Genomic DNA, 22,263 nt, shown 5'->3' with positions numbered 1-22,263 from the left:
CTGTGCTGAGGTAGTAAAAGAAAATCTCTAAGCCTTTTCTTTGATTCTGAGTAGTCTTGGCTCTCCCAGTGGAAGTGCTCCCTCATGGTATGCAGGGTTTCCCCAAAAGAATAATCCTCAGGAGGGAAGGCTGAAGGGATAGATTCTTCAGCATCAGAATCCTCATAGGGAGGAAGAGAGTATTCTTGTTCAGAAGAGGAGTCAGAGAAAATGGAAACCTGATCTGAAGATTCATATTCTGTCTCTTGCCTAGGCCTCTTATCAGGAGGGGGATGGGAACCCCCGATCAAGGTAATTAGGTCTTCGGCCATTTTGAGCATCTGTTTTTTAGGCATGAAGTCTGTCCAGAATGCTGTACTTGTTTCTTTGTCTTTAGAGTTGCTTTAGACTTTGCTTTAGAAGCTGAGTTAGGCTTTACATATAACTGTGTAGGTCTGAAAACACCATCAGAAGCCGATGCCTGCTCAGCGGCTCCGGGACCCATCTGAGGGAATAGTTTCCGAGTGTCCAATACCTTGAGTATCCAGAGGCCTGGCTGGCTCCACGTGGGAATCGGCAGCGGCCTGTGGCTCTGAGGTAGTGGGCGTCAGGGGCTGTGAAAGCGCCTCACTGAGAACCGGCGAACCAGCGACTGGCTTAGCGGAAGCCTCGTCGTCAGTTTTGGACCTCGGATGCCTGTCCCTTTCTTTTTCCTTGCGTTTTTTATAAACTCTGGTCGTTGGCTGTTCCGACGGCATTATATAATTGAACCTTCGGCCAAAGTAATGAAAGGCAAAATCGTACCGAAGCTTAATAGTGCGTTGGTTAAATCTAGCACAAAACCAACAGCTAGCAACGTTGTGATAGGGCCTAGGCAAGGAATACAGTAAGAATGAATATCCTTATGAGGTATTTGCTTCCCACAAGAAATACAATTGTTAACTTTCTGACATCGGTCTGGAGCAAGAAAAAAGTTTCCCCAACGGGGTACTTAGCTTTAATGAAGACTTCGGATCTGAAATTCATTTTTGAAAATGTCAGGAGTCGACCGACCAGCACTTGTGAACTGCTTTTGCTTCGGGCACCGCGCGACAAGAAAGACTGGAGAAAATGGCGTCGGCTGCATCTTTTATACCCCTGGCGCACTGACGTCAGGGAAGAGGCGACAGCAACCGACGCCGGACCTAGACTTTGGAATTCGGGCCGACTGCGGGTAGCCTGCCAGCAGAATAACCCAACTGTAATGACTGCAACAGTGAAACACGATGAACATCTGAGATTGCTGGAAGAGTGCAGGTCCTAACCAGTATAGAAACAAGTAAAAAATGGCTTAAAGATTTCTATGCAATAACATGAAGCAGAAAACAGATCAACAATTCTGTTCTGTTTTGTCATGATTTTGCACGACAGGCAAAGCTACTACATCTGATGAACCAAAATGTTAATAAAGTGAAATATTTTCTTAACTTTTAAATTTATATAAAAAAATGAATTGCCTGACATACCTCCCTGTCCTGGCATGCATTTTCACATTATCGCATATCCACCAATAACCATCTTTTGTTTTGAAATGGCTGCCTCTGGTAGTCCTGTGGTTATTATTATTTTTTTAATGTGACTAGCTATTAGTATTAAGTCTAAACCTGCCCATAAAATGAGGCTAATTTGGTGCCTAGCACACTGTTCTTAATGCTGAGTAATTTTTACACCCCATCATTAGGCAGTATTATCACAAAACAGCAGTAGCTGTATTGCCATCTGTGATAATACTGCAAATGAAAAAAATGTAGTAAGTAATGCATTTTAATATATAAGGAATAATTAATACAAATAAAACCAATATTTTAAAATGGAATTTTAGTGATATACTTTTCTTTTTTTAACTCAGACATTTAATATACACTCACATCCTGGTTATAAAACTAGGTACAATAAAGATTTATTTCTTAGTAAATCATCTGTTCAGGCCTTCAAAATAAACTAATAAACGTTTGTCTATTGCAGAGTGTGATAAATGTTTTAATTACTCTTCCGATGTCTGTCTAACTTACATAGCAATTTGCCACTTTTTCTCAGTAATTAACAAGATGTGGTATATTGAATTGTGGGACAAAATTCAGGCCCGTGGCTTCAAACATAATTCTCTTGTCCGTCATGTATGTAGCTGTTCATGACAGCCTAAAAAAGATTATTTATTTATGTACCAGGAAATTTCAGCTGGACACGGGTCCTTTTTCAGTGGAGGCCCTGGGAGAAAAGCTCCACAGAACAATAAATGAGCAGCACAGTACGTGAAGAACAATTGAATATACATGCAATAGCAAGTAATACATACTGCAGCAAACATTAGATATACATACAACGTGAAACATAGTAATGAACAGCTACACCAGTATCTAGCTAGAGGCTAGGAATAAAGGTAGCACTAAGTTACTAAGTAATGCATTTTAATGTATAAGGAATAATTAATACAAATAAAACCAATATTTTAAAATGGAATTTTAGTGACATACTTTTCTTTTTTTAACTCAGACATTACTAAGCTGAAACGTACACTGTGTTAAACTCGTATACCTAAATCTTATATACAAATATTGCACTAAACTCAAGCAGATATAAAGCAGAAGCTCCACATAAAGGTGGAACAAGCTAGAAGGGCTAATGGGATCGAAGGGGAAGACAGAGGAATAATAGAGGAGACTGAGTAGTATATGTGGTAGTGAGAGGAAGCTAGATGTAAGTCAGTTGGATATGTATTTGGAGTTGAGATGAAGTGAGGTAGTTAAGCATGTTATAACAGGTCTGAGAGATTGAGTGAGGAGGTAAGGGGTGGGTAAATGGTGAGCCAGAGCCTGCAGAGGAAGGAATGCAATGATCAGATGGTGTGAGGCAGGGTGGCTAGGGGAGGGGAGAGGAAGGGGAGGTAAAAGGAGGGTTACTAGTCGGGATTGGTGCATGGGCATAACCAGAGACTTTTTAAGTGACTGTTTAGTACAGTCTTGAAGTGACTGATTGCAAGAAGGTAGAGTGGTTATAGAGGGGGGAGATTGTTCCATAATCTGGATATGACGCAGCAGAACAGTGCTTCTCCCGCTGAGTTCTTGGGTTTGGTCACTAGAAGTAGATTTTTGCTGCTGGAGCACAGTGGTCTAGTTATCTAATCATCATGACACTGAATGCAACAAATAGAAGGGGGTCCACTATGAATAACCATGTCTTCTTTAACTGGTACATTGTTCATTCAGCCTGAATTATATAAAATGTCTGCCTCTGTTGGTGGCACAGAGATAAAGCCCTGACTACATCCCAAGCAGGGAGGATGGTGTAGCCATCCTGGAGGGAGTGAGGGTATTGTCGAAAATGTCGCTGCGACAATTTACGGGGATACACACAGCACCTCCCTTACCGCGATCCCTCCCCATGACGAAAGTTAGTTATTGCGCATGCACAGTTCATTGCAAAAACAAACGCACTCATGTCACCTGTGTATGAATATTGGAATATTGAACATCTGATGTTCGAAATACCGGTAATGCACGCGTCGAGGGTGGGAGAGATGGTGGTTCTAGCCCAGCTAATGCCACTGCACTAAGGGAATGGCCTCAGCTAAACAGTAGTGGCCATCATGATGCAAGAAACCACTGCTGGGAAGATACTGATGTGGCCATCCAAGCTGGTGGCGGTTGCCCTTGTTGGAGCATGTGAGACAGCAGACGTGGAGAAAGGGCAGAGTAACAACACCAATAAGGACAGGGTTATACCAAATAAAGTTGCCAAAATGGCATCAGGAATATAAAGCACCCTCATGGCTGCTTGAAAGAAGGCCCCCATTCCTAGTCAGTGTATTGCCTGATTGAGGGGAGGCCTAATGGTTGGCAGGCATGACTGCAAAAACAATACAAAAGAAATCTAAAGCTTGGATGGTTATTAATCAAAATATTGACATACCTAAGGCCGCAAAACACAAAGAACATTTTCCCCCTGCACCTTCACTCACACTCTCTCTCTCTATCAATTCTGAGACCAAACAAAATGAGAGAAGTGCAAGATGTTGATAAAATAACACTTGCGTTTGTGTCTTTTTTTTTTTCAAAAGATTCATCCTTTGTTGACCAGGTTGGTCCCACTAGGTTAATGACCTCTCTTAACGGGAGGCCCAAGGTGGAATTTCTATTACTAAGGAAAATTTGGTCAGGAAATTTAGTGGGATACTTTACATCCACCTGAGCTATTACCAACTCAAGCAGATGGGACCTCAGTTTAATGTCTCCTTCAAAGGATGAAACACTCAGGAGTGTAGCACTCCTCGAATGGTGTATTGCAGTGTCAGCAATCCAATCACCTAGAGTGGGAATAGAACCCATAGCCTTCTGATCTTCCATCACCAAAACAGAGATCTACCAGCTTTACACTGATACTTCTCCAGGTCTAGCAACCATGACTGAATGCCTTCAACCATTAAGGTTCAATGTTCTGAGCACTGATCAACAGGATAGTGTCAAACATTAGCACTTCCAAATAGAAGTAAATGCTGCTACAAAAACTTTAGCAGAATATCTTTAAAAAATGCTCAACTTGCCCCTATTAGAATGTTGCTTTAATAACAAGCTACATATATATATATATATATATATATATATATAAGAAGACCGACATCGGAAGAAAATCGAAGAAGACAGTGGCAGAACATCGACAATGCAGAAGACCGACACACGGATAGTTAGGTTTTAATTGTTATTGTGGTGTGTGCAGTGTATGGGGTTTCGTAGGCTACCCTTTCTAAATGCCATGATCTGACCAATGACTTGTCCGATGAACAGGTAAACAAAAAGATAAGGCATTCTCACTACCAAAAACATTGTAAGATAAAGTAGTATTTTAAGTTTTTTCCATTAATGAATGTAAGAATATGGTGCCCAGGAAAACAATGTCTAAATAAGTTACTTAAAGCCATTTCTATTTTTACCGCACTGCAGAAATTCAGAACAAGTACAGAAAGCAGCCAGATCCAAGCTCAGCTGAGTATACATGAAGATTCACAATGTTTTATTAGCATGGCTTATGTGCTTAACTGTGTATTATGTTTTTAATGCAATGGCAATGCATTTAGTACAGGAATTCAGCTGATTTCCTTAAAATTACTTTTATAACATACTGGTTAACCTTGTACGAAGTTAATAAATCAGCAAAATGACCACACAGCATTAACACTGCAAAAGCTTTAATTCTCAAAAGCATCAACGAGAGCTCCAGAATACCTCAACTCTCTCAAAAAGTACATAATCTGTACTGTTAACCAAGCAATATTGTTCTTTCATTACTAATGAAAGCAACACTTAAATGTGCCCGAGTTCCCTGAATCACTAATGACCCTTGTTTGTAGACTTGCTGCGACAGCAGAAATTTTGGTTTTACACAGTATTCCTTTTCATGAACTTCTTACAGAATTCCTTACTTCTGAGACTTCTATGCTAGGTGCCTCTTCTAAATAACCAGCCTTCAACAATTCAGCTTCTGTAACCCTGACACAGCATATGCCCCAGACCACATCCTAGTGTGCTGGTTTAAGTGGGATATATGCACACACCATCATCATAGCTTTCTTGCCCCAAATTTAAAAACCATTTCAGGGAACAGTCCTAAATAGTGAGCCTATGCCATAGTAGTAGGCAGGCTCAGTACGCATAGATAGATTAGAATAAAGTCACTCCCTTCAGAACCTACCTTGAGGCAAACTGCCTTGACCTAAATATAAAGAGGGGTGGGTGAAGAAGGAAAGAAAAAGTATCACCTAAAAAGGAAAGAGGAAAGGGGCCTTACTCCAAGCAGTAGGTATAGACTGATAGAGGGGAAAGTAAGTAAGAAACAGTACCACAACAATGTTTTCAAGCATCTACTATTATGGTAAACTGCCTACACAACTGCATTGCAGAGATTACTCACAATGAGTGGTGAAAACAAAGAGGGGTGAATAGTGCTCAGTCAGGATGCCATGCAACATAGTTTTGACAAATTTAACTCAATAAAGGTGTGGAAAGATGTCCACTTTGAAGTTTGTAAGCTGTACTTTGAATCTGTCCACTGCATGGAAGCCACAGTAGTGGCAGCAGCTTTGATACTGAGAGCTTTCACTGTGTCTGTCAGCTGTTTGCCCTCGCTAGTGTAGCAGCTGTGGATACAGTGAGAGCCCCCTGGATTGAACAATAACATCAATATTAGCAGTGTTCTTAAGTTAAGAGCTGCTCGCCTGTAGAATTCACATAGGTCAAGGACTAGAACTCTTGCGAATTCCCCCTATACGTACACACACGACAGTGGACTATTCCACACTATGTATTCCGCAGGACTTTGATCACACAATTTGAAGGGTTCCTTGTTATGGGATGAAACACATATAATAACTTTTTTTGATTGTATTTAGACATAAATAAAAAGGTCATGGTAGCATTTTCAAATCAGTTAACCCTGAAGGGGTTTGAAATGGGTGGTTCAAAACTTGCATGGGTACAGGTTACATTTTAGAAAATGTTATTGTGAATTTTGTTTTCATTATTTTTCATACAGTTATTTCATTGATGAGATAGATTGGGAAGGCTGCTGTTGGTTTTATTATGACTAGTTGATTTTACATGAACAAAACAAAACATTTTTTTACCATGAACAGATAGGGTGATCTATGTTATGTATTTATTTCATTGTAAAGAGCATGACTTTAAATTTTGATTAGGAGAAGCCATGTGATTTGGATGTAGTATTTAAGAACGGCTACAGTCAGTAAGATGTATTTTGTTCTGATGAAGCTCGGTACTGACCGGGAGAAAGCGCTTAACTTTATTGGTGAATAAAGCTGTGTTTTGTTTATTACAACACGCTTCAAGTGGATTTATTTGAACTTGTTTTCATGACCACTGGTATTCTATAGTTTTTCTACTATACCCGGGTCCTGTGCTGTGCGGGCTATTTCTTGTTCTTAGTACTACAATTCTTCTGGGATACAGTGAGAGATACTTGGAAATTGTTTAGACACAAAGGGCCCCGTTTCTTTTCTGCTAAAAAGATGATAACTGAACAACTAGCTTGTTTTCCTGAAATCTTTTGTCTTATTGTTATAAAATCTTAGCTATTTCTACACATCCCAGAAGCTCAGTATTCCTTCTTCCTGTTTAGAGGATTCAGAAAACACAGGCAATCCAGACAGCTCAAGTCAGGACTGATACCCCATCTGTGACACAGAGGGTGACAGGACTAACAAGAAAGAGAGTACAAAGGATTAGTCCAGATAAAATCACTTTAGCTAGCAGATCTATAAGACCATGTCTCTGCTGCCCTCTCTGTGAGAGGAATAAAGATGCCTTGTTGAAGTTTCAAGTAATTTACTCAGTTAAATAGGAAGATGGACAAGTGTTCCTGTTTGAATGTCTGAACAAGAGCACACATCCATCTACCTACTTAACTGAATAAACTACGTGAAACTTCAATAAGATATCTTTATTTCTCCAACAGGAAAGGCAGCAGAGAGAGTGAGAATTTGTCTCCTAGATCTGCAATCTAAAGAGATTTTACCTGGACTAATCCTGACACTAAATTCTGTCACTACACTTAGGCTAAAGCTCACACTGTCTCTGTGAAAGACCACCAAGGAAGGTACACATATAAAGACCTACAGTTATGACATCCTCCTAGATGATGTAAGAGCCACCAGTAAAGCGGTCTTTCAAGTCATGAACTTTAAGAGAGAGAAACAGGAAACTGCTGACTCAAAAAAGCTTGAATCAGCCTTTTCAGTACATAATTAAGATTCAAAGACAGTGCCAAACACTTTTGAGTGGTCCAATATGCAGCACCCCTGAGGGATTACTTGACCAGGAGCAGGTTTAGAAGTAGATCGAGTGGCAGACTGGGGAGATGGTAGACTGGTGACCTTTAGCAGGCATGTAGGTGAGTACAGTCTTCAGTAGCTCAATGTGGTATTTGAGAACCAGGGCACCTCTCACACCACATGTGAGGGCCTCTGCCCTGGCAGCAGATGACAAATATCTTCCACGTGTATACATAACACCTCCTAGTGGTAAGCTTTCTAGTTTCCCTGACAATGTTGAGCATTTACTCAGATTACTGCTACCAAGGGGATCAGGATTCTATCATCCACACCATGAACTGCAGTGTTTGCAGAAGGGGACGTTTGAGGGATTCTTTGCATTACATCAGAAGGTCCACAGTGTGGGGCAGCAAAGGGTAATGACCTTCTGTCATCTCCACAATAAAGGAGAACCAGTGCTGCCTGTGTCAGAATGGTGATACTTAGAGCATACTGCATCTGTCCTTCCTCATCTTTTTATCTAACCCAGGTATCAGGGTGAAGGGGGGGAAGCATAAACCTATCTTTTCCATATTATGGAAAAGGCTGTTGTTTCCAGTCCTCCTTGCAAGGGTTTCTTTAGCTAAATCGCTTCAGCTGTCTGTCTTGCATGGATGAAAACAGATCTATCTATGCACTATTTGAAGTAAGACCTCGATGAACATGTAACATCTATTTGTGAGGGTCTGCCTTTGACGTACTCAACTGGTCTGCTACTGTGTTCAGCTATTACAGGATACAAACAACTTTAAGAGATATTTTGTTTTGGATCACCAGGTCTCAGGCTATCATCACTAGATGCACAGCTGCTAATATACTGTACCCCTCAGCTTATTGTAGTACCACATTATAGTGGTGGTGTTTGTCGCCACTTGCAAGGCTCCATCTGTCCACAGCTGGCTGAAGGCCCTTAAGCCCTGGATTAGAGCTAGCACATCTGCAGGTTGGACCCGGTCTCTTGGACTTTTACATCCTTGGAGAATGCCCCCCCTCCAAGCAAAATCTGAGGCATTTATGGTGATAGACTGGTTGGGAGTCTCTTGTACAAAAAGGACCCCTGAAGTTGCTCAACAGAGACTAACTATGAAGCTTACATTATACACACAATAATATTTAGATAATGTTACCACGTCATAGTTGATAATAAAAGAACTTTGTTCTTCTGATCACTTTCTAAGGGATATTTGCAGAACCTATTGTAGTTATGGCTGCAGGGTCTTCTGTGTCACTTTGCTGCAATGCAGGAATGTTCTCACCTAAGTAGTGCAATTCTTCTCCGTATTTCACTCATATCTGAGTTCAAAAAAATTCAACTATAAAGGAAAAGGTGCATCTGTGAGTACCTGTCCCCTAAGCAGAAGATTACAAAGCTGAAGAGAACTCACAATTCTTCCATACAAGAGTTTGAGCAAATGCAGACCTCCAGAAATAGGTAATAATAACAGAACTGTAGTATTATCCCAATCTAGTCTCTTTTAAGGTCTAAACATCTGAGCTACAGGACTGCCTCATTTATTTTTCAGGATTAATCTACTTCAGTACTCAAATCACTGCAACTAGATCCCCCTGAAACACGGCTTCTGCTCAGAGTGTATGCATGTAACTATGCATGTAGTATATGTAAAAATATAATTATACAATGATGAATTTAAATTTAAAAGTGTACACACCGACTGAATAAAGCAATAAGCATAATCCTATATTAAGTACACAAACGTTTGATAACTAACACTGCTACAACTATATCAAAATACTCCTCCTTCCACCTTCCCATAACTCACACAGTATAAAATGTCTTTAAAAATAATACCCCTTCAAAAAATATACATTAGTGTTCACAATTATGTAACAAAATACATAAATAAAAACAAAATTAAAAACAAGCCCTACTTAAATATACAGCAAAATTACACAATCAATGTACTATCTATGTAAATATAAGCAGGTACATGAGCTTAGGTATGCACACTATGACGCACCTCCACCACTGGGCACTGTTTTACAAATGGCAAATGAAGTAACTTGGATTTCAAAATGACATTATTTGAAAAAATAAGCAATAGCTTTTCTCTAAATAATGCCAGTACACAACTTTTAGTGAAAAAACCCTATTACTTTTTTATAAAAGGCAAAACAATATCCAACACTATGTGAAGAGCTTCAGTAAATAAACATGGAAAGGAAATACAGTGCCAGCACTATCTAAAACAGGTTAAGGCGTTTTTTTCTTAGTACTTCTGCATATCAGCAATATATCATGTCTGGGTGTGGGTAATGCAGATTTAAGAACAGCTACCTTAGACTTGTCCCTCAAGCTTTTCCCTTGTGAAAACCGCCATACCAGCTACAGGTAAACCCTGCATTATCCTCACATGAACACCATATATTGCTAAAATTGTCTCCCTACCTGCAGGAACCCTCTACTTACAGACTGAAGCATCCGCTTTCTGGGAAGTACAAGTTTTAACTATTCTAAAATAATGTTTTTCTCTCCTAGGATAGCAAACCTGCACCACTTCTTTTAACAGTAGGCCATACAATTATACTATAATTTGCTATATAATTATGAAGTCCCATCCTGTAATTGCAGACTACATTTATGGTTGTACATTACAAACTTAGTGACCACTTCATGGCAAACAAAATCTGGGAGGGGGCCATTTGAATGACAGTTACAAGAGCTGAAAGGTTAAAGCTGCTATGCAGTGACATATTTAAAGTCAGTAAGAAGTTCAAGAGAAGTATCACCTGCACAAGAAGAAAACAAATGGAGGTCAATATAATTAAAACTGGTGCCAGGTCAAGAGCGTGTTTTCTTATAAGTGTCAATACTAGTTTAAGTGGAAATAGCTAACTGCATAGCACTGAAACAATAAACTAGGTGCGGAACAGTTGTTTTGTGTTGATGATGATATGTCCTTTATGTGCACAGAAGGCAAGATGTGTATGTCTGAGGGCAAAACAAACATTTTTTGCCAAGTCCCTACAATTGCATTTACCCTTGCTTTACGTTTAGGTCTCAGCTGTTGCAGATTTCCTGTGAAGTTTTCATTTCATTTATTAACTGGATAGTTTAACTGATCTACCATTGACCCTTTTCAGGTAACATCAAGGCCACAAGAACATATCTGGCAACTTGTTATTGTGCCAAAGTAGGACACAGATCACAGGTATGTGACAGGGAGTCAAAATGTGGAACACTCTATTTCCACATCATCTCAGAAGACTGACAGCTTCATGGTACATGGATGAAATTATTTTTAACCAAATGCATTTTTTTCTGTATTTTAATAAGTATCTTTTGGTTTGCTTTGGCATCCCTCAATAAAGATTGTGATTTAATTCTGTGTCTCCAAATTTGCATACGTCTAGCTGCTGCTGCGGAGAGGGGGCATACCCATGCCCTAACAGGCTACTTCGTGTCTGCTGCACCGCTGCTTGCTACCAATATACTTCTAGCCATAAATGTAGTACAATTTGCTCATTTCCATGTGTGCAAGAAACATCAAAAGTGATACATCTCAGAAAATCTGTGACAGCTGAGACTTAAGTGTAAGAGCAAGGGTAAATACAATTACAGGAGTTTAGCAATAAACTTCTGTTTTGTCCACAGACATTCACATCTTGCCCGCCTACAGACTTAAAAAGACAAATCAACATCAGTAACCACAGCAGCTGTTTCACACCTAGTTTACTATTTCAACGCTAAGTTTCTCATTGTACATTATGTTGGGGTTGCAAACAGATCTTTTTTTTCAAATTTCATTTATTAGAGTTTTAAGAACATACAACAAGGAATAAATAATATGACAGCATAGTATAATGACATTAAATACATGCATATAAAGAGAAAAAGCGAAACAACTAACTACCAAAAACAAACAGAAAAACTATATGCACAATCTGTACAAAAGTGCAGTGTATGGTAAAAATTGAGATAAGATGGCTATAAAATGTGGTTTTACAAATGGGGGAAGATTAAACAGTGTGTGGAAGGAAAGGAAGTTAAAGAAGTTGATATCATGAGTTGGGCATATTCAATATGAATGAAGGTTAAGCATATTATATCTATGACCACAAGGTAGAAGCAGGGAGTTTGTAGAAGGGCTGGAGGAAGAAAGATTAAGGATGAACAAGCCTAAAGAATAATATTAATAATTTTAGGCCAGCATTCCAGAAAGAAAGAGCTAGGGGATGCATAAAATTGTAATATACTTTCTTGGCTCTCACATCACATGGTGCATTACACTTAAAACTTCTGAACAAGGAAAAATCACTACAAAGCAAGTGTTTACATCCCTGCCAACTTCCCTTCCCTTCAACTGGGGCCATAAATCTGCTAACGTTCTGGAACTGCAGGTTTAGAAGAGCCAGCATGTTTGTCACACAACCAAGACCCAGACAGGACTCAATGACATGAAATGTAATTATGTCTCAATGCCACAGATAATTAATGTGAGAAAATTATTCTTAATTCTTGACAAGATCATTTACTGGAAGCATTTTCTGCAACTGAAACATTATCTGAAAACAGAAGGGTAAAAACACAACATTTCACAGTCACTTATAAAGAGTGAAACTATGAGAGATTCTGAAATTAAGCAGTAATTTTGAGTCCCATCATTCTAACTGAATGGAAATATGATTTAGCAGGTAGGGAATGAGCATTTTAGTCTAATTTCTTAGGGACACAAATTGTACTACTGAAAAGAGAATTCTTAATCAGAAAATAAAATTATGTTAGCATATCCACCCACATTAAGTCTCTAAGATGCAACAAAAAAATTGTAGCAGCTATAAATAATGGTGCATGAACTGGGAAGAACACCAAGATAAGAGAAAAACAAGTAATTTTAATGCACTTTCTGCCCATAACAGTCCTTTAAGAAAAACGCAATTCATTTTCTGCGACGCCCTCCATTAAATGAGAAGGCCATTCTTAACGAATCTAAGCTGCAGATTTTTCTTCAGACTGTTCCAGATGGTCTGAACTGTGTGAGATGCACATATGAAGCTCATAAAAAAGATGTTCAGCTGATTACACTCCATATATATCTGGCTTCACCTCTGACAAAAAAAATCAGCACAATGAAACTGTTAAATGACAAACAGCACTGTTTTATTGGGAAACCAACAAAAGTACTGTCAGAAGTTTGAATGAAAATTTGACTATATTCACTCACATGACAAATTATGTCATATAACATGTTAAAAATAAAGGAAAATATGTTACATACACAAAACTGAATTAATCTTGACACCTGATAAATAGTAAGAGATAATGGTATTCACAGCAACACAAAATCACAATGCAAACCAGTACGTTTATACAGCTCAAGAGAAAGGAAAATTAGCAGGAAATCATTTCATAGTGCAGATTTAAATGGTATGTTCTGTTTCATAAGGAATTATAGAAACAAGGAAATAATACTATCCGAAAGGCATTTTTAATCACTCATACATATACAAGTGAAATGCACCTAACTTAGTCTACAACAGACTGAACTTTTTATAATAAACTAATGCTTTTAAAATTTGAATAACTTGGAGTAATAAAGCTTTAAAATATATATTCTCTTGCATATTATACTATACTATACAAATAGAGAAAATGGACTTTAACAGCAGTATATTTATTCACTTCAAAAGAACTTCTCATGTGAAGTTTACATTTCAAATTTAAATATTGAAGTACTACATACTGAACATACTGAAACAAAATGTTTTACACTGTATGCAGAAAATATGCACACAATAAATGTGTTTAAAATTTTACTTTGTCAGGTAACAGTAAGATAAATGCTTCTGGAGGAAGAGTCACCTTCACTTTGAAGATGGAAGCAATACACCCACACTTCCAATAACTAACTATATTAATTTTAAAGTCACACTATCTTAGAAAAATCTAAATCATTATTTCAGCTAGAACACCAACTACTTCATTTACACAGGATTAGCATATTTAATCTTAAGGGGTGAGGGACTTAAAATCCCTTGCAAAACAATAGTGTTCATCACTTTCAATACAAACCACATTAACAATTATTACTTTTTTACATTTCTTCTCTTGTCTATTAAATTCTTAGACTCATACACATTCACACAGTCTACATCATGGATTCAACTGACAGTCTACAGTTAAGTTATTCTCGCTTTAAATATGGACCCATATCTATCATTTATTTATTTATTTAAGTTTGATGACCAGGGAAATCCACTGGGCCAAGAAGAGCCCATTTTCAGTGGGGGCCCGGGGAGAAAAGCTGCACAATAATTGCAAGTTACATTTCACATGTTACAAAAGGACATAGTCCATACTAATGTCTTTCGGCTTTTCCCAGTTAGGGGTCGCCACAGTGGAACTCCGGTCTGCTAGTGACTGGCAGTCAATTTTTTTACAGTGCCGAGTTGATAGCCCGACGCTCAACCTTCAAAGAAGGCACATCCATTCACGCACACACCTACCTGCATGTCTTTAAACGTCACTAGACTGCACGGAGGACATGCAGACTCCACACATAAGGCGCTCCAGCCGAAAATCCAATGGCAAAAACTCTTGCTGTGAGGCGACAACGCTAACCTCTGCACTGCTGCGGCCTAATAACACAGCTAATTAAACATTTACAGATAAGCTCCATGATATTTACAAATGGCTTGTCACAATGTTACAAAAAATGAAGACATAATTCAATACAGAAATTTCAACATTTACATAAAGTGAATATTTTTGTTATAAACTCAATTATAGGTTTAACATTTCAAAATATATAGCTACTAGCCATTGGTAGGTTAGGAAAATATTATGCATGGAGAGGGTAATAGTATATTTGAGATTGGAGAGTATAGTACAATAGATATTAGAGAGAAAATTAGTTTTTAGTAGGGGAGGGATTGTTTTGGGTGGGATGAAGTAATAGTACAGGTAGTTGGATGAGCCAGTGCAAGGTGGAATGAGGGGGGAGGGGTTTAACTTGGAGCGTGGCAAGGGCACGCTCCAACTTAAAACAATGAAAGCTCCCTATATCACATAACATTCTGTCCACAACCTTACATTAATGAAATGTTTAGTCTAAAAGAATGGAAATTCAACAAAATAAGTGTGCCCCTGCAACTTAAATATCCCAAGTCTGTGACAGCAATACAGTGGAAAAGGAGAAACCTCCTTAGCCCTACTGTTAGCCAATCTCACACAAAATCATTTACACTGCAAGGCAAAACAAGAATCGACAGAATAAGTCAATGGTTCCCACAGCTGTAACACTTGGAGAAAAAGCATTAGGACCCATATTTTTATATACGTTATGCTTTATGCATGTGTATGTAAAATACATTACATATATATATATATATATATATATATATATATATATATATATATATATATATATTTACATCCACATACAAAAATGTTTATACACAAATATGTACATGTGTGTGTGTGTGTGTGTGTGTGTGTGTGTGTGTGTGCGCATCTATTATAGCAAAATTGCAACATTTGTTGTTAAGCAGCCTTCATTCCATAGTCAAGAAACAACTAAACTGGTTGGAACTCTCACACTACATAAATTTCTCACAAGTAATGACTATCCATTCATTGGTCTACAAATCTTACAACTGCTCTGCTCTACAAAATGTCCTCCAGTGCTATACATCAGTTGGAGGCCTAAGCTCCACCTAATTACTTCTACAAGCTTCCAAATTAAATAACTCTGAAGACTCTTCATACTCTACTTACATCGGCAAGTTATGGAAGTCCACCCCACTTCAAATAAGAACAACAGACAAACCAAATTTAAAAATCAAAGGGAAGCTACACTCAAAAGACATTTGTTTTTCTCAGGCTCTAACCCAGGTTAGTATCTTACCCTAAATCCATACCACTTATACATCAAAGCAAATTATACACACTTCCCTCAACTGACTGACTATAACACTGCTCCCTAACATTCTACAATTTCCCTCATTAAACACCTTTAACTCATCTTTCCTTTCTATAAACTCTGCCTAATCTCTTACACACCCACAAATCTACTTCCTACACTAATCCAACTTCTCTCAGATATGTTTGGACATCTCTAAATATGATTATATTTAGTTTTGCATTCTCTTTTTAATTTTTTTTAATCTTAATTGTATCTAAATATTCAAAGTCAACTCAAAGTGAAAGTTTGGTCATATACATCTTAATAAATAGTGTTTCTAATATTACAAGTCTGTTTCCTGTATGCTAAATCAATGTCTCAACATGCTAATAAAACCTCTGCCAACCTGATGTTAAACCTTGATTATCACAGTAACTATGTCCACAAACTTTTAAGATTTAGAAACCTGTGTATAACAATCATGTCCCTGTATTGAATTTACTTAGCTTTTTTGCATATAATTACCGTTGTCAGACTACTACTTGCTCAATGTTTCATTTACTTTTCACTCTCTTCTTACAATTATGTTATTTTTATGTTTTATTTTCTGTTGCTTTCCTACTCAGGCATCCTCTGAAAAGGGGCATGACTGACAGTCCAGTCAGACTCTCCTAGTAAACAAATGAACAGTATAAATGTAGGCTTAGGTTCAGAGGAGGTTACTAGGCTAATGGCCTAAGAACCTTTACAAGCCTAGCCATATTTATCCTCAATTCCCAAGTATCAATGGCTAGGTGAAAAAAGTTGTATGGTAATTAATACCAACTGCCTCTGCTGCCCATGAGGGACATGGGTGTCACCCCAGGAGTGAATTTATGATTACCATTGATCTAGGTTGTGTTTGAAGAGGTTCAGAGAGGGGCTCTAATACACATGAATGAGAAGTTGGTTCCAGAGTAGGAGTAGTCTCTGAGAGATGCATCTATCTCTCCAGCATGATTTCCTCATGTCAGAGGCTAGGTTAAGATACCTGGAATAAGTGACCCTTGTACAGACTGATTTATGAATGTGTAACATTTCCATCAATGCTGGGTCACAGACTGCCCTGTAAGCCAGCGGTAGATCACCCTTTAGTTGGCTGCAGGAGACAGACTACAGTTTCAATCTGTCCGAGGAGGACTTGTTGTGTACCCAGTATTTTCCTGGTGAGAAACCTCTTTGGTCTCTCCAGCTGTTGCAGGTGTCGGGTGAGGTAAACAGAAATGGGTGCACTGTACTAAATTACTGGTCTGATGAACAATGGCATTATAGCATCCTTTGATCTAGATGCCATGCCTTTACTTATGAGTTTTGCCACACAGAAGGACTTCCTCATCACTGTGGATACATAGTGATCGAAGTTCAGACTGCTATCAACCCGAGTTCCAAGATCATGTACCACTGGGTTTGCTCTTACGGGGTTGCTGTTTATATTACTATTAGCAGGGGTGTTAGCTTTCCCAAAGGGAATAATTATGCATTTTTTGCATTATTTTCAATCCATGGCTTTTGCACCAGTCATATGTCTGCATTAATCCTTTCTGCAGTATATTAGTACTGTTCGGAGATTTAATGACTGCTCCCAACTGGAAGTCATCAGTGAACTTAGCCAGATACAGGCTGTTCAAGTTTACCAGGAGCTCTGAGAAATAAATTCCGAACAATAAAGGGCCCAGCACAAAACCCTGTGGTACTCCACTGGTGACTGAGCTTTTTCTAGAGGTGAATTCACCCACCTTGACAGTATCTGTCCTGTTTGTGAGCCATTTGGGTAACCACCTGGTGACTTAAGGTTAATTCCCAACTGAGACAGTTTCTCTACAATAGCTGAGTGAGGGACTGTTCAAATGCCTCGGCTAGGTCAAGCTAGGTGGTATGCACAGTCTTTTCCTAGTCCTTGGCCTTGGTGACTTTCTCAGAGAAGTCAACCAGGTTTAAAAATATTATCTACCCTTAATAAATCTGAACTGGGTTGGGTGCAGACTCTGGAGATTACTTATGTCTTTGTTGGTAAGGTCTCTCACTTTTCTAATTTCTCCAGATCTTTTGGGTTTCTAATACTATGATGGGAATGGACCCCATTCCTAAGTCAAAGTACGATTAAAGTTCATGAAATTAGTATCGTTTCAGTCTTTGATGTCAGCCAAAAGTGCTCTTCGCAGCACCCACAATGTGCCCAGTAATGACTCCTTATGCAATACATATGGGGTTACATGGATTGTTAACATATCTAAATATAATTGTAGATTCTTTTTTATAAGACCTGTTACTCCTACTACTATTGAACTGTCTGGGTGTCTTTCTTACACATTGCTCTCGTTTCTGCCTGCAGATCCTAATATTTTATGACTTTGTCTCTCTCTGTACGCAAGACACTGTAGTCACTGGGTGTGGCGATTTCAATCAATGCTACTTCTGTCTTCCTTTCTTGGACCACTATATCCTGTTTTCTAGCATCTATCTTTTGAACTGTTGGTAATGGGTGATCCCATGTGATATAAACTTCATCATCTTCTATGATGCTTTGTGGCTCACTTTTCCAGTGTTTTTCAACCACTTCGATACCATAATGTTTGCACAATCCCCAGTGCAACAGTCTCGCCACATTATTATGCCATTCAGTATACAGTCCTTCTGCCATTAGTGTGTTGCAACCAGCAACAAGGTGTGCCACTGTTTCCAATTTGGTTTTACAAAACCTACATTTGTCTGTTTCTCCCACATATTCAATGGACTTTGTAAACCAGCGTGTACGTAGCCCACTATCTTGGGCTGCCAATAATTACATAAAGGTCCATAATGACTCTTTCCATGGCCTTGCAGATGAGGCTACTCAGGTTTAAGGGTCTATAATTTCCTGGGTCCCCCTTTCCACACACTGCCGGAACATAGGCTGTCCGAAGGCTGTAGTTGAATAGGGATCCAAGTTAGTCTGCTAGATGATGTGTTAAGTTGTTTAAAAGGCAACTCTGGGATGCCGTCTAGTCCCATTGATGTCATGTTTTTGGCATTAGAGAGCACAGAACTGACCTCCACTCTTGAGACAGTAGGCTGAAGAATGGTGGCAACCACACTTTAAGGGATGACCAGTGAGGGACAGGGGGTGAAGTTTTTTTTTTGTTTGTATTTTGTTTTTGTTTTTTTTTAGAAGAAACATCAAATTATCATGTGTGACACAGATAATCTTACATTTATATAAATGAAAATAAATTATAGTGGCACAATCTTAGCTGCAAACAGTATACCTTACAAACAGTGCCAACACAACTGTAGCTGTAAACATTATACATCACTTTTAATATATCCAGTCATTGTTAGTCAGCCATTACACAGCTCATTCAGATCCTGCCTTCTTTTAAACAGCATTCCTCCCCTGCATGTAGTGGTCTCACATTTACCATTTTTCCTGTGTAATTTATTCCTACCCTTTTCTAAACACCCCAGTTCCAGCTGTTTTATCTCAGTTACTATCTTTCTTACTTCTAGTAAAGTTGGTGTAGAGTTTGATTTCCATTTTCTAGTTAATGCTTTTTGGCAGCCATCATAATTAGACTCAGCAAGGCCTTACTATGTCTAGGCAATTCCGAGTTTGTATCATAGCTCAAAAATATAATTTCCCTAGTCACTCCAATTTGCTCACCCAGCATCTCCGAAAGAGCAGTCTGCAGGGAATCTTTAGTCAGCCAACTCATTACACTCCCAGAAAATATGTTTCCAGTTACCTCTGTGGGGAGGGGGGGGGGGTTGATCCTAATCTGTCAGCCAGGTTGGCAACTTCCTCCAGTTGATTATGCGTGGTGCCATCCACAACCAGCTCTGCACATAGCTGGGTATTCCCCTTAAGACTTCACATGTAGTTAAAAATGTCATGTGTTTTTCCTTCCTAAGGAGACTATCTATGCTTCAAAATCTGCTTTGGAATACTTGACAAGCTCTCTAATTTGCTTGTTTAGACTAGTCAGGGATTTCTTGATCTGCTGAGCTAGTTGCCACTTATTTTTGGACATTATTTTCTTTTCTTTCTTTTGTTCTATAGCCTGTTTATTCCAGGGGTCCACCAGGTGTCTTGCTTTTTCATCATGACCTGGTTTTAATCTGATCCAGTACAGCCAATTCTATATAACTGCTTAAGTGGTTATATAGGACATTAGTGTACACCTCTGCATAAGAGTCCATGTTTCCTGGGTTTGGAGGAGCTTTGAAATTTCTTATGCCATTGCTTAGTAGGAGATAACTTGTCTTGGAAAAATCCTTAAGCATTTTTGAGCTTGATGGGATATTAGGCTTTGTAATTATTTCAAAAGAAACTGATTTATGGTATGATCATACCAAGGAGGACATCACACTGGGGGGGGGGGGGTTGCAATGCTCCCCCATGTTAATGAATACTATGTCCAGTATATCTGAGGCCCTCATAGGACAGATGACCAGCTGTTCCATGGCATTTGCACTGAAAGTCTTAAGAACCTCTGGGACTGCATATTTGTGGTGTATGTTCCCCCGTCAATGGCAGGACAGTTAAACTCACCTATGAGTAACATGTTGGGCTGCATGGTAAATGACTTCTGGGTTAATTAGACTGGACTGTGTTAGAAGCTCACAGACTATAACTAGGAAAGATACTTTGTGTACACTACAGTTAAACAAAACAACGCTGCTCAGAGCACAACTGAGTTGCTCCTAGAGCAGGGGACTAGACATGGTTGCACTGATATTTATACACAAAAGAAATTATCTTTAAGGCATTCGCATCTATACAAGGCACTGCTAACCTCCACTGGGTGGAGAGCAGCTTTATGCAAAAGCAAGGCTTAAATATAAGCAGGAATAAGCAACTATAAAACTATTTACCAATCGGGAAAGCACACAATGAGCCTTCCTCCAGCAATTCCCAACTCCAATAAGTCTAAATCCACACACGTTTGCCACAAGACTGCAGAAAAAAGCTCTGTTAATGGAACAAAACAACAAAAACCAACACATTCTGCACATGCTCTGGGAAACCACCCCAGAGCAGACTAATTCCTCTGCACTTCCACATCTTCTGCTAATTATAAAGACTAACTTCAAGACTCCACAATCACTAGAAAAGGGAATATTCCAATACCCAGAAATTTATAATCTCTCACTAACTGTTTGCATCGACCAAATAGGTGTTGATTTAGGTACACAGTTGATGTAGTGCCATACACACATATATACATTTCCATCTATACACACATATGTATATATATATATATATAAATATGTACACATGTGTGTATATATATATATATATATATATATATATATATATATATATATATATGTATACATGTGTGCAACCATTTTTGACTATTGATTCAAAAATCCTGAAACCTGAAAGTGCTGAAAGAGCATTTCCACCAGGAATCCACGTTCAATTGCTTTAGTGACAATAGATAACTGTCACCCTACAGCTACCCTAGCTTTATGCAACATTACTACATCTCTAGGCAAAAAAAAAAAAGCCGCGGTGGTGCAGCGGTAGCATTGTTGCCTCACAGGAAGAGATTCTCCTGTTCAATTCTCGGCTGGAGGGTCTTCTGTGTGGAGTCTGCATGTCCTCCCCGCGGTAGAGTGGCGTTCGAAAGACATGCGTGAATGGGCGTGCCTTCGTTGAAGGTTGGGCGCTGGGCTGGCAACTTGGCACCATAAAAATCTACTGCCAATCATTAGCGGACAGGAGTTCCACTGTGGTGACCCCTAACCAGGAAAAAGGCAAACAACAACTACATCTCTAGGCACACAGCATGTCTTAGACTGTACATTAGTTATCTTAGTAACGCTGAGACTCTGCCTCTTAGTACTCTTATCCGCTGTGAATGGAGGATGACTAAACTGATGTTCACAGGGAATTGTAGCTATGACGATTGTGAACTGATGTAAATACTGGAAATGCACAGTGACACTTAATTATGTATTGTTTAAATGGGTTCTATTCTTCATTGCACTACAAGCCTTGGTCATGGCTGAAAAGGGTCAGCTGACCATCTCACCTACTTGGTTATCAAATAATAATAAATACATGATTTAATAAATGCTCCAAATTTTCCAAAAGGCACATAATTAATGTAATCTTTCCTCAGTCTGTCTTTTTGCAGGATGACTAAGGAAGTGTTTTCTAGGCTGCTTTCACATTCACACCATCCACCAAAATGGATTGTACACTGCCATTGAGATTTCTCCAGTTACATAACAGGATCATTTAAGACCATTTCTAAATATATGTCTTCAGTGAAAAAAAAAACAATCCCCATATAACAAGCATTCTTTTCATCTAGCTCCCAGCATTCCCTGTATCATCATTTCAGGAACTTCCCAGTCTTGACCCAAGGCATAATGACAGCAGTACTCAGTTTTTTGTATCAGCCATGTTATGTGCGTGTTTTTATAAAATGGAATGAAAAGTGAATACATAAACTGACTGTGTGTGCTCACAAATGATCATGTGCGTGTGTGTCTGCATGTAAGGAGGGAAAAATAGGATTATAATTGGCTTCTTCC

General features: G+C 38.8%; 1 protein-coding gene across 10 annotated transcripts in view; it reads right to left on the bottom strand.

The window, feature by feature from the left end:
* The window catches only part of LOC122793454 (amyloid-beta A4 precursor protein-binding family B member 2-like), a 1,559,346-nt gene that overhangs the window by 852,941 nt on the left and 684,142 nt on the right, over positions 1–22,263 (bottom strand). The gene's annotated exons all lie outside the window — the stretch shown is intronic.

Source organism: Protopterus annectens, chromosome 2.part0 (assembly GCF_019279795.1).
Source record: "Protopterus annectens isolate FY-2018-M chromosome 2.part0, PAN1.0, whole genome shotgun sequence".
Classification (NCBI taxonomy): domain Eukaryota; kingdom Metazoa; phylum Chordata; order Ceratodontiformes; family Protopteridae; genus Protopterus; species Protopterus annectens.
This window is presented reverse-complemented; position numbering and strand designations above follow the sequence as displayed.